General features: G+C 35.1%; 1 long non-coding RNA gene across 1 annotated transcript in view; it reads left to right on the top strand.

The window, feature by feature from the left end:
* LOC131413537 (uncharacterized) overlaps nt 1–13,568 on the top strand; it is a 107,047-nt gene that overhangs the window by 60,387 nt on the left and 33,092 nt on the right. The window contains exon 2 of the long non-coding RNA XR_009221964.1: nt 7,646–7,717. This is a non-coding gene — a long non-coding RNA (uncharacterized LOC131413537). The remainder of the gene's footprint in view (nt 1–7,645; nt 7,718–13,568) is intronic.

Raw genomic sequence — 13,568 nt, 5'->3', positions numbered from 1 at the left:
TGATGTGCAACATTTGAATCTACTATTCCTTCATTTTGTTTATTTTTTTTTTTTGGTGAGGCAGATTGTCCCTGAGCTAACACCCATGCCAATCTTCCTCTATTTTTTGTATGTGGGATGCTGCCACAGCTTGGCTTGATGAGTGGTGTGTGATCCACGCCTGGGATCTGAACCTGTGAACCCTGGGCCACTAAAGCAAAAAGCATGAACGTAATCGCTATTCCACTGGGCCAGCCCCATGTTCCTTCATTTTTTGAAATTGAAGTTGTAAAGTGTATGGTAGTAATTATAATTAAATAGACAAACAAAAATATAAACTAATTGATATGGTGTGAAGTTAGGAAATTTTATAAGGGTGGCACTTTGATTTGGAGCTTTCATGCCGAGTAAGATGGATTGTAGAAGACGTTGGGTGGTGGGTAACTGGGTTTCAGGTAACTGGGACAGAATAAGACAAGACATGGGGTGAGAACAAGCAGGAAAAACTTGAGATTTGTTTTCAGAATAGTTTACATGAAAGTGCTTTGACCAAGTCATCCCATCTCTCTGAGCATCTGTTTTCCCATTGGAAAACGAGCATAAAACCGCTAATCTCCAAGGTATAGTGCAGGACTGAAAGCAGTAGTATATGAGAAGGGGATTTATAAACTATAAACCCCCAAATACATGGTAGTTATTATTTTATTGTTATTAATAAACATATATACAGAAACAGGGGGCTCAACCTGACTGAAATGAAAGGATTACTTTGACAAGAAATAGAAAATTGTGTTGATGTATTGGATACACCAGATTATGGGGGCATTTGGAAAACACACAGAAATTTTGAACTTGAAGGATTTGTTCAAAAGCTGTGCTTCAAAAAATAATTGACAATAATATTTATAATCACATCTGTTTCAATAAGCTAACATTTTGAGGCATATATTTCATGCTTGACCTCTCCTATGTGCTTTAAGTGTACTAATTTCTTTGATCTTGCAGAAATATGAAGAAAGCACTGTTATTACGCTAGAGTTATAAATTAGTAAACTGTGTGTCTTTGAGTCACAAAGAGGTTAAATAACTTGACCAAGGAAACATCTAGCGAGTATGAGAGCTGGGATATAAGCACACGTAGTCATGCTTCCAATCACTCTGCCACTGTCCTCCTTACCAGGCAATACTTCTTCCTAGGTAATAGATATAAACAAGGAAAATTGGGACCATGCAAATGTCTTTTGGATTGGAATACAAAGAAAAGAATGACTTAAATTAAGGGAAAACAGATCAGCCAGCATGACTAGGAATTAAGAAAACTGTAGACCAGAACAGCTGGGTGATGTCCGATTAACACTCTCCTTCCTAATGCCTCCTTGTGGGGGATCATGTAAAATATCATAAAGAATAGGTGTGCATACTGGAAAAGTTTTTGATGGTAAAAAGATCTTGTGCTAGATAGAAGTTCTTCATTTTCTCTCTATCATCTTTTCTATTCTCCTTCAGGAGTAGTTGTTTGGGTCTCAAGACTTGGCGAGATGGATAGAATATGTTTCTAGATGTGGTTTCTATTTGGGAAATAGATTTCCTTGTTCTTAAAAACAAAGGAACCTAGAACAAAGCACACATATATTTAAATACTTAAGGTAGGCTCTAGTCTTAACTGAGTAGGGCAAATGAGACACCGACCTTTTCTTATACGTAATCTTACCCGTGGATTTGGATGTGAAGTCATTGTTGGTTATGAGAAGTGTATATATCTTCTGCTCTTAAAAATCTACACAGAACCATAGGCAACTAAATATGCAGATATAGTGCAGGAAAGTGAACCCTGAAAAGATAGGAACAGAAATGTAAAATGAAGATGAATAAAGGAAAATAAATGTTCAAATATCTGAGCCAAAATAAGATGAAACACTGAAATGAAAAATCAGATGGAAAAGTACTGAATACCGGAAAGATTTCATGTTAGTCAGGAAATGTTTCTGTGGTTTTAGAAATACTGGAACCAGTCTTTCCTTATACTATCTTAGGACATGATCAATGGGAGCATCTGTTTGAAATAAAGAGTTTAATAATAGTAGGGAAAATGTTTTCTGATAGGAAATCATTCAGATTTGATAGGAACTTGGTTTGATAATATAGGAATCACACTAATGATTCTATCATTAAGTACAGAAGAAAAGACAAAAAAAAACTATGCATTTAGAGCACGAAAGGGTTTATTACAGAGAATTAGAAATTTACACAACTTTGGAGGAGCTGAAAGAGCAAAGGTTAGGAAGATCATTTCTAACTTCAGGGGACTCCAGAAGTGAAGAAATGGGAAGAAAGCCATTGATAATGACCTCAGTTGCCAACAGCACTTAAGTAGGTGATTCTCACAGCACGATGATCTGAAGATGCTGGCAGTACTCCATGTCAGCTAACTATTGATTCGCGCACAATCTCTGGCCCTTGCATGAGTGCTTCTCATTAGCTGAATTCTAGTAGGAGGAGACTGTGGGAAATATAGCTCGAGAACTACAAGAGTAAAGATGGGAACAGATATGATGTTAAACTCATAGCAGATAATCCAGCACAGGTAGGGAGAAGGGTGGAAAGGTAGAGGCAAATATTCTAGTTGGTTGTAATTCAAGAGCAAGCTAATGAAATCATGGGTTAGAGACAATGGAGGCTGAGAAGATGAATAAATCATAACACATATAGCTAACATTTGACATATAACTAGCATTTTTGAGTGCTTACAATGTGCCAGGAGCTATACTTTACTGTATATGTAGATATGACCTTTATTTAACAAATACTTATCTAGCACTTCCTGTGTGTCAGGAGCAATTCTAAAACCTTTACAAATATTTGCTCATTTAATCCTTATACCAACTCTATGAGGTAGATTCTCTTATCTGCCTTTTATAAGTGGAAAATGTAAGTCATGGAGATCACACAGGTAGTAACTTGCTAGAATCAAACCCAGGCAATTTGGCTCCCAAGTCCATGCTCTAAACCACTACAGTACGGTGCCTCTTATTCTATCTTCAATGGATTATCCTTTTCATGAGAAAGGTACTAATTTTGAGTTATTAAATGAGAAAATGGAGGCCCAGAATGTTAAATAATTTTCCCAATATGATACATGTAGAGAATGACTAAGTATTTTGATTTAATTTTGCAGTTACAAGATTTGGTAACCAATTAACCATGGCAAATAAAGTAAAGAGAGAATTTGAAGATAATTTTTAAACTACCTAACCTGGGAGATCTGAAGAACAGTGGTGCCACTGAAGGAAGTACTGTAGTAAAGCAGAGGATCATATTTGAAAAATGATATTCAGATTGGAATGGGTTGAATCTGAGCAGTAAGAGAACATTCAGGTGGAAATGCTTTCTATACAGTTACACATCAGTTACATATCAGGGGTGGGTTTCTCCTAAAGTAGAGAAGTACTGATGGAATGTGTCTGAGGCCCGACCGCAGGCCAGCATATCAGGGCAAGATTGGCAGAAGGAACTCTGCCCTTGCAATGATATTGGACCTTTTGAAGTAGACATAAGGTACAAGGGATATTCTCAGGAATTCTCAGAATTTAGGAATTCTAAAATAGTGGGTACTGAGGTCTGTAAGAGGCTGGAGTCGTTGACCAAATAGAATAGAGAAGTAGCTAATTCTACCAACCTTTTCACATACCCTATTGAATCTCCCACTATTACATCCCATATAGGTCACATCAGATAAAAAGATATATTCCGAAAAGCCAGAGACCAGTTAATGTCACCCTGCCTCACATCCCAGTAATCCTTAATAATTCCCTAAATATGATCACATATATTCATCTATTTTTTATCATTCCCTCATCTCTGTTATTACTCCTGATGGAACTTGTATTCTGGAGTTTCTTCAAGGAAAATAACTCCTTTGTGGAAAATAACTCCTTCTATATTCTCGTACTATTTGGTGAATGTTCCTTCCACTCTATTGGCCTAATAGGAAGATCTGACCTCCCAGTGCCCTATTGATGATTGAGTCCCCTTGCACCACATGCACAGAAGTGTGGCTTTGGATTTGGGACTTGAGATGACACTTGTCTTCACTCCTTAAGATCTCTTCTGGATCATGACTCACATACCTACACTAAAATATATGTTAAATCGTTTAATGTTGCTGGATTGTTCCTCTATATTTATTGATAGTTTAGAAACTAGACTCAAAATCAACATCAGATTCCGCCATCACTCTTGGTGAATTGAATACAGTTTGCTTCAATTCTCATTTAGAAGGCTACACCGAGGACATTATCCATTCAGAATTCTCCTTGAAACCTTATTTAAATACCCTAATCGGTATTTAGCTATGTCACCCCCTTACTCCATCGGCCATGTGCCCAACTGCTTAAACCTGGAATCCTTTATCATCCTAAATTCTAGTATTCATCACTTTCTGTATTCATTAATCATCAGAGCCTTTCCATTCTCTCAACTTCATGTATTTCTCTCTATCCCTTCTGACAGACGTAGTCTAAGCCACCATTGTTCCTTATCTATGAGTGAAAACTGAAATGGCCTCTATTTCCTTTTAATCCTGCCCGTTTTCAATCCATTTTTTATACTAGATGCACAGTGATATTTTTAAATGCAAATTAATCCTGTCACTTTCCCACCTGACAATTTTGATTTCGTTCTATTGCCTATAACAAACGTCCCCAAGCTTTTTCTGTAAACGACCAGGTAGTAAATATCTTAGGCTTTGCAGGCCGTATGGTCTCTGTTGCAACTGCTCAAGCCTGATGCTGTAGCACAAAGTACATCATGGACAACACATAGCCAATGGCAGTAGCTGGGTTCCAATGAAACTTTGTTTACACGAATGACAGGTGGGTTTGGCCTGTGGGTCATAGATTCCCTATCCTTAGTCTCCAAGATAAAGCTCAAAGTCTTGACCATTGCTTGTAAGTTTCCTTTTTCTTTTTGGTCTCAACTTAAATGTCAATTCCTCAAAGAAGGTTATCCTGACCCCTGATTAGGTAATATGTCCCCGTGGCATCCTGTTTTTCTTCCCTCTTAGACATTTGTACTTATTTCGGAAATAACATAGTGGTGTGCTTCAGTGAATGGGGCCATACTTCTTGGTTCAATCCTGGCTCCATCACATTCTAGGAGTGTGATTTTAAGCAAGTTACTTAACTTCTCTTTGCCTGTTTTTCTCATTTATAAAATAGGAAGGATAACAGTACCTTCAAAGATGTTATAAGGATGACAAGAGTTAACATCTATAAGGTATTTAGAGCAGTGCCTGGTATATAGTAAATAAAACAGTTTATTTTTATTAATTATCCCATTTCCCACTAAACCGTAAACACTAGAAGGTGAAAGGTATATGTCTCCTGTTCACGATTCTATCTCTATGATATGTGACATAGAATGTGAACTGTAAACAGTGAATTACCAAACAAATTATATCAGTTATCCAACCATTATACAAATATACTTGATTCCTTTATTTGTCTCACTGTCAAATTGTTTGTTTACCTGATTTTCGTCTGCTATGTTCTCTAGAGTCTAAAGTCCAGAATATAAACTCTATTAGGACAAAGCCTATGATATTGAGAACTGTATAGCTAAATAGTAGTGCATTAATAAAACTTTGTGGATGAGTGTGTATCTACCCATAATTCTCAGGATCGAGTCCCAGCTCTGTAGCTCCAAGGCCCTTTGTGATGTGGCCATTGGTTCCACTGAAGCCTCATCTTTCATGTTTGTTTCTGTATATTCCAAGCATAATAAAATCTTGCCGTTCCCATCAGCTCTCTCTGTCTCTATGCCCGTGCATGTGCTCGTTGCCTACCCTGGAACACTCCTCCCCCCCGCACATACACACACAGCCAAGGTAATCCTTTCTGTAATATTATGAGTAAACTCTCATTCATCTTCCTGGTTTAAACATATATTTATTTTTTCACAACCATATTTGTTTCCTGACTCCCCAAACTTGAGTTAGGTATCCCTTCTTTATGTTCCTGTAGCAAGCACCCTGTGCTCGCTGCACTAAGTACTCACACAATGAGTAGAAATTGCCTGTTTGATTGTCTTGCCCACTAACTTGAGCTTGTCTCTGCCAGGGACAATATTTTTCACTATTATACCCCAAGAACTTAGCACAGAAAAGAGTAAATATCCAACACCTATTTGATGAATAAATGAAAACAAATGTTTATTGAGTACCCAGTAGACTTGGTGTAAAAAAAAATGTCAAATCAATCATCCTGCACTTAAGAAATCCATAATTTGGCCTATGCTTTGAGACTTAACGCATGAAATCTACATTGTACCTGTATTAAATTTTGTTGTAAAAATGAAACAAATGTCATTCCAAGAGGTTAGAAGTGACTGGATTTTTTTAGAATGTAGAAATGAGGTGTTAGTGCTTGGTCACTTAGCTGGTGATTAGATCATCTAAATTTTATAAAACTTGCAAATTAAAGAGTCAGGTTTTATGAGGAACTGTAAGTTGATTTGTCTCCTTTAAGCAGTCTGTAGATGTTATTGTACACCTGAGATAGACCTTCCTGTTTCATATTTTAGTAGTCATTTTTATTACCCTCTCACATCACATTACAGACAATTCTCATCTGTTAGGAGGATTTTTATGTGACATTCTGAGCCTAACTGGTATCTTGCTCCTCAGAGATATGGAGGAAAAACAACCTGCTAAAATACAAAATAAATTCTTATTGAAATTTATTTTTTATCACCTTTACAACAGCTTCTCTTCTAACTCTTGGTCATGATTACTTGGAGATCAGATAGCTTGGCTGAGAACAATCTGCCCAGGCAAGGAGTTTGCTAGAATTTGATGCAGATGAAAATATCAGATTTGCATTTTTTAAATGAATTCCTCCTTTAGTTGTATAGCAAAACAAAACATATTCTAGAAATAAATATACAATGTATATTTCTTATAATTACTCAGTCTTCAAAATCTTAACTAATGCATCCATTTCCTTTCCCTAAGCTTGCCAAAATACGGTAACAAATACATCGTACTTTTTGTTATTTAAACTTTTTATTTGGACATAATTTCAAACATATAAAAATATTGCAAGAATTAGAATAGTGCTAAGAACATCTGTATACTCTTGACTCAGATTCACCAATTGTTAACCTTTTAGCACATTTGCTTTATCATTTTCTCTGTCTCTCTTGGTGGATCTCTCTGTCTCTGTCTTCTTATATTTGAGATTAAGCTGCATACATCATGGCCCTTTCTCCTAAATACATCAGTTTGCAATTACTAAGAGTAGCAATATTTTTCTGAATAGTTATCTATTCAGTAAATTTAATATTGACCGTAATACACCACCCAAATTCCATTTTTGTCAGTTGCTAGTATATTGCTATTTACAGCATATTTTTCCTCTCCAGTACAGGATTCAGTCTAGGGAGAGGTACTGAATTTAGTTGTCATGTCACTGTGGCCTCCTATAATGTGGAACATCTCCAAGATTTTCTCTGTCTTTCATAAAATTGACTTTTATTGAATAGTACCATTTCCTCCTCATTTTAAAAAATAGAACATTTTTGTTTGGGGTTTGTCCAGTGTTTCCTCAGGATTGCAATCAGGTTATATATTATTGGCTGGAATCTGATAGCCGTGTTTTGTCCTTTTCAGGGCATCAGATCTGGAGGCACACAATGTCCAACTCTCCCCTCTGGTGATGCTAATTTTGATGCATTTGTCAAGGTATTGTCCGATTTCTTTTTTCTTATAAATATATAATACGACCACGTTTATTTTTCTCTTGCAACCAACAAGCAGTTTTTAGGGAAACACTTTCATAACACAGAAACACCCTGCTCCTCATCAGAATTTCCCACTCGATGTAAGATCCACTGGCGATTCTCACTCGATCCACTCTTCACAGGATGGCTGTGTAATGTTGGTTTCCAACTCTACCACTCCCTCCCTTCTCCTTCAGTTAGCTATTCATATTCTTATTTATTGTCTTTATGGACTCACACATCTCTGCTTTTAATTATTTATATTTCATTAATGTATTGCATTATTTTGCTCCCTGAATTGTCCCAGATTTGGCAAGTAACATGCCCTGTTTTATTATTATTATTACTACTTCTTAATTATATTCTGGTATAAGACATTCCAGGCTCATCTTGTACATACCATGACACTTTAAGATAAATTTCTTTTAGGATCCCTGGTTCCTTTTAGTGAAGAATGGTATTAGTGACCAAGATCAGGAACCGGATGTGCTCAGTGCTATTAAAGTGTCATTGTTACTTGTCCCTTTTAGGGGACAGAGCTAGAAAATATATGCATGCATATCCATATATATAAATAGGCATATAGCCATACATATACGCATAGACATGTATATACATATAAGTGTACATATACTTACATGAAATTATGAATATACATATTTTAGAAATCATGAGTTTTCGTTCATACTTCCAATTCCAATGCATCGTCATGTGGTTCTTTCTTGCTTCCTCCATTTCATATTTGTCATCTCTTCTTCTTCATTGAGAACCTTGGATCCTAAAAGTGTCAACACATACAATCTTTTCCTCAATCCTATAATACTTCTAAAATTGTGTCGGGTTTTTGTGCTCACTACAAGAAATAAACCTACTAAAAAGATTTTAATATTTGTTTGCAACTTCTACTCCCACCAATGGCTTAGGATACGTTGTTAAATATTATGTTCCTAGATTACTTTGATTCTTTTCTTTCTTCCTCCATCCCTAGCTTTTTCCTTCCTTCCTTCCCTTCCTCCCTCTCGCCCTCACTCCCTCTCTCTATCTTCCCTTTTCCTCTCCCTCGTTTACTCTTTTTCTCTGTCTCTTTATTTTCCTACTTTCAATATGGTTATGGTATTCATTTGAAATACATCTGGATACATTCAAGTTTGCTTTTATTTCTACATGTATCCTATGTGTTGCTATTGGTTTGATTTAATTTTTCTTGAAAATGTAAACATTAACATGCTTACAAAAGTCAAACAAAATAAAAATAAGGTATCTCTTCTACCTTGCTTCTCCCAACCTCTTGTAGGTAACCAATTTAATGCCTGTTTTATCCCTCCTGTATGTTTTTGTAAAGATAAGTATATATATGCATACTATCTTGTTTTTCTTGCCCTTTTTAATACAAAGGAGATATATATATATATATTATTTACCCTTTTATATTTTGGTATTCTTTTTACTGCAGAATATCTCCTGTAACTAATTCTATATCTGTTCATAGATATCCATTTTTATAGTTGGGTATTGCAATTGGACATTCTAAATTGTGTGTATGTACCAAGGTATATTCACACAATCTCCTACGACTGGTTTGCAATTGCCAGTAATAGTGTACTGAATAACCTCGTGCATGTGAATTTTTGTATTGTTGGAGTTGTATCATCAAAATGCATTCCTATGAGTGGGAGTGCTGAGTAGAAAGATAAAGGCACATACAATGTAGTCTTCTTGGATATTGCCAAATTTCTCTCCAAAGGGATTGTATCAATTTTCATTCCTGTCATGCAAAATAAGTGAGTACCTGATTTCTCACAGCCTTGCCAATTTTCAAGCTTGTGCTGTATTGCTAATCCAGTGGGTGAGGAATGAAATTTCAGTGTACTTTTCATTGGATTTCTTTCACTATGAGTGAAGTTGAATTTCACATTATATGTTTAAGGATTCCTTTTGTATATCTGTTTGTGGATTGTTTGTTCATATACTTTCCATATTTCCTAGATTTTTGGACATTTTATCTCAGTTTTTTAAATGTTCTTTATATTTACATAGTAATCTTGTGTCTGTGGTATATGTTGCAAGTATTTTCTTTTTGTTTATCTGTCTTTTGGTTTTTCTTCTGGTACTTTTTGCCATGGAAATTTTTTCTTTACTTTTAAATACTTAAATCAATCAATCTTTTACTTTAATTGCATTTGGAATTTTAACAGTAGTTAGAAAGTCTTTCCCTATGCCCATTATAGTCATTGATCAAACGTCATTGATCTACTTGGAGTTTATCTTGTGGGTGGTATGAAGAGTTTTAGCTTTTCCTAAAAATATTCAGTGGCTCCACGAGCATTAGCTTTCCAAAAAAAAAAAAAAAAAAAAAAAAAACTTTGTTCTAGTGATTTGAAATATAACCAATTATCATATAGTAGATTTTTAAAAAATCTGTAGTTGGCTCTATTTCTGGACCTTTTTTCTGTTCCACTGAGCTTTCTGTCTATTCACACACTTGTTTTGTTGCAGTGGGTTTGTAATATGCTTTGATACCTGGTAGGACTGGTTCTCCGTTATAGTTTTTCCTGTATACTGTTTTCCTAGCTATTGTGACGTTCCAATTTTTAAACTTGCAAAAAAAATGAAATGTTACTTTTGTTTATAATTTCCCCTAATGTCTATACATCTCATGGTCAGCATTAATTTTTAGAGAACTTTCAAGACTCTTCAATCAAAACTATGCCTGAACTGTTTACTATTTTATTACATCTTGTTATTCCCCTTCATAGTATGTATCAATATACATAATTATATGCTTGTTTTCGAGACCATTTGCTTAGCATTCAACTTCTTGCATGCAGTAGGCCCTTGGTGATGGTCAGCATGCTGGAGGAGAGACAGACTACAAAAGGCAGGACATGGAAGGTGCTACACAGAGCTGAAAACCTTGTTCATGAGCACATATGGAGACCCTACCTGACACTCCCATAAATAATCCTTGGGCTTTGTGGAGGAGCAGGGGTTCTGCAATAGCAAGTAAGGGAACGAGTCAATGAAACATGCAGTCAGATTTACAGAACTGAGTTTTCTGTCACTTATATACAATAAAACATCCATGAGGGAAGAGTGGAGAATGGGTCACAAGTCCCTACTGAGTTGATGAATATCCAGGAAGTGAGATGGTGGATAGTATGGAGAGTGAAATGAGGTGTGAATTTTTGAATTATTGCCATCACTGGGGATATCCAACGGAGCTCTGTACTCTCTGCATCCTTTCCAAATTCAGCTGGGTCACCGCCTCTGATACATTTTAAGAATGCAATATGGTTTAAAAAACCCAGCATTTACAATATCACAAAAAATCCAAATGACAAAAACATAATAGCTCCAGGGAAAATAAACCAAATGCCAAAAAATTGGTTTAGAAGAAACATATTAATACCAATATAAACATTAATGTGTCTGATGATCATTGCAGGACACAAGTATTAGCGCTGGATTGTGTAAAATAGACTTAACCATAATATTTATATTTAAACCTCAAATCTTAATGGAAGGGTATTTTCTTTGAAAAATATTAGAAGAGTATTCCCTTTTGAAATATATTAGAAGTCATTTCCCAGAATTAGCTGAATGGATAAAATATACCTTTGTCACTTGGGGTTACCAAATTCTGCGTAGTGACATTCATTATTGGAGGAGATTGAATCTTGACTTCTGTAATATAAGAAGGGTGTCAACTGTTTTTAAAACACACTGTAGGTTTTAATATTTAAATCTCACAACAAACTCTGTATATTGACAAATCTTAGCACGTGGTAGACTTAGAAATTGAACCATAACTGACTTTTTCCAACGTTAATGCCCTATCCTCTACAAAACAATTCTTTGAAGAGTATTACTGCTATGAAATATTTATGAATTATATCACATGGTTTTATTGATGTTTTTAAGTTCTTTGAATTCTTGGAAGAGAAATTGCTAGACTTTTCTTCCAGTTAATCATAATAAATATGGTAGACTATTCATATTTTCTAAATAAGTTGACTAAAAAAGAATTAATAAAAAGTAACAGATGGTAATTTCTTTAAATAAAAGTATGAAAAGTATATGCACAATTAAACTCTAATTAGAAAAGATCAATTAGCAGACAACAGAAATAGTTTGAGGTCTTATGCAACATACTGAAAATTCAAGACTTGGGGATTTCTCCTCTTCCATTGAGAGACATTAGAGTTAAAACATGGTGAACAATAAAGTAATTATCTGGTAAACTTCGATATGTTCATATTACAATCTTGAGAAATCATGAGGGTAAAATACCTTTAGAGCCTTGGTTGACTATGTCAATAGACCTAATGTGTGGAAAGATTTCAACGATGCTTATTTTATTTTGTTTATCTTTTTATTTATTTTTTGGTGAGGAAGATCAGCCTTGAGCTAACTTCTGTGCCCATCTTCCTCTATGTTGTATATAGGATGCTTCCACAGCATGGCTTGATGAGTGGTGCCTAGGTCCACGGCCGGGATAAGAACCTGCAAACCCCTGGCTGCTGAAGCAGAGTGCGTGAACTTAACCACTACTCCACCAAGCGGGCCCTGATTTCAACAATGCTTATTTTATTTTTGTTTCTTGATACAGACAAGATATACGACTTTAGCCATTATTATCAACTAATATATATTTAGCATTAATTCATGCATAGCACAAGGATAGGTTTGTAAATAAATTATTAAGAAGTAATTTAGAATATTCATCCCACATACTTCAGATCTTGCCTTTCAGGAAAGAACAATATTAAAAAAAAAACACTAAGGTAGACACTTGACTTTAAGCCAGTATGAATTCTATGGTAAAGAGGTTTTAAAAGTTGTGTGTGTGAGAGAGTGTTTTATATTTTATCTTTTTGGAATAGTATCACTTTGATGAGAGCGGTTTGTTTGAAGGTTGCTTAGTGATTTAAAAGGCCAAGAGATTTAAAAAAAAAGTGGAATAGGACAGGACTCAAAATGATGCCGAATTACCTATTCTAAAATTACCTACAGCTATATTCACATAAGTTTTTGGCTTAAATTTAACCTTTTGTCAAGTAATTGTCTTATTGTCCTCATAGGTAAACAGAGCAAACTAGAAATGTCTGTTTAATTACTTGGTAAAATAATCCACAAAGTTGCATGATTGATTTGATTGTGTTGCATAGAGGAAATCATTTAGTAATTGGCAGATTAAAAGATTTAGGAATTTCCTTGAAGAGTAGCACTGAGGACATATCTATGTTAGTTCTATATGACTGAAAGAACCAGACTAAGGGCAATGAAATAGATTGTTGTGGACATCCATGAATAGCTTTAAAACAATCAAAGTAAACAAGATCTACAATGACCATGGAGAAGGCGACAGAAACAGTGTATAGATCACATAGACTATGATCAGGTACACTAGGAAAATGATCAAGTGAATCTGATAAACTACTGAATTTCAGTGGTTTCAGCTGTATACGTCTGAAATTTGTTCTAGCAGTAGATTTTGCACTGGGGGAATGAGGCTCATGAACTGTTAGATACTTTGAGGTATAAAAATCCCAGTACTTCATTTCTTATGACAAAATTTAATAAAGGACAGAAATTAACACAGCATTAATCTACTCTAGTGACAAGGATTGAAATATAAATGAGAACTGGAAAAGGTTTCCTATTTGTTACTGCCTTCAGATTGTGCTTCAATATCACTCTCTATTTTTATATGTCTAAATATAAAATCAAATAACCTATGGATTTTTATGACTGCATTTATATATTTATTCTTTTATTTATTAGCTTTCTTGAAACTAATTTTCTTCCTAAAA

Source organism: Diceros bicornis, chromosome 14 (genome assembly GCF_020826845.1).
Source record: "Diceros bicornis minor isolate mBicDic1 chromosome 14, mDicBic1.mat.cur, whole genome shotgun sequence".
NCBI classification, from domain to species: domain Eukaryota; kingdom Metazoa; phylum Chordata; class Mammalia; order Perissodactyla; family Rhinocerotidae; genus Diceros; species Diceros bicornis.
Note: the sequence above shows the minus strand (reverse complement) of the source record. Positions and strands in the feature narration are given on the sequence as shown.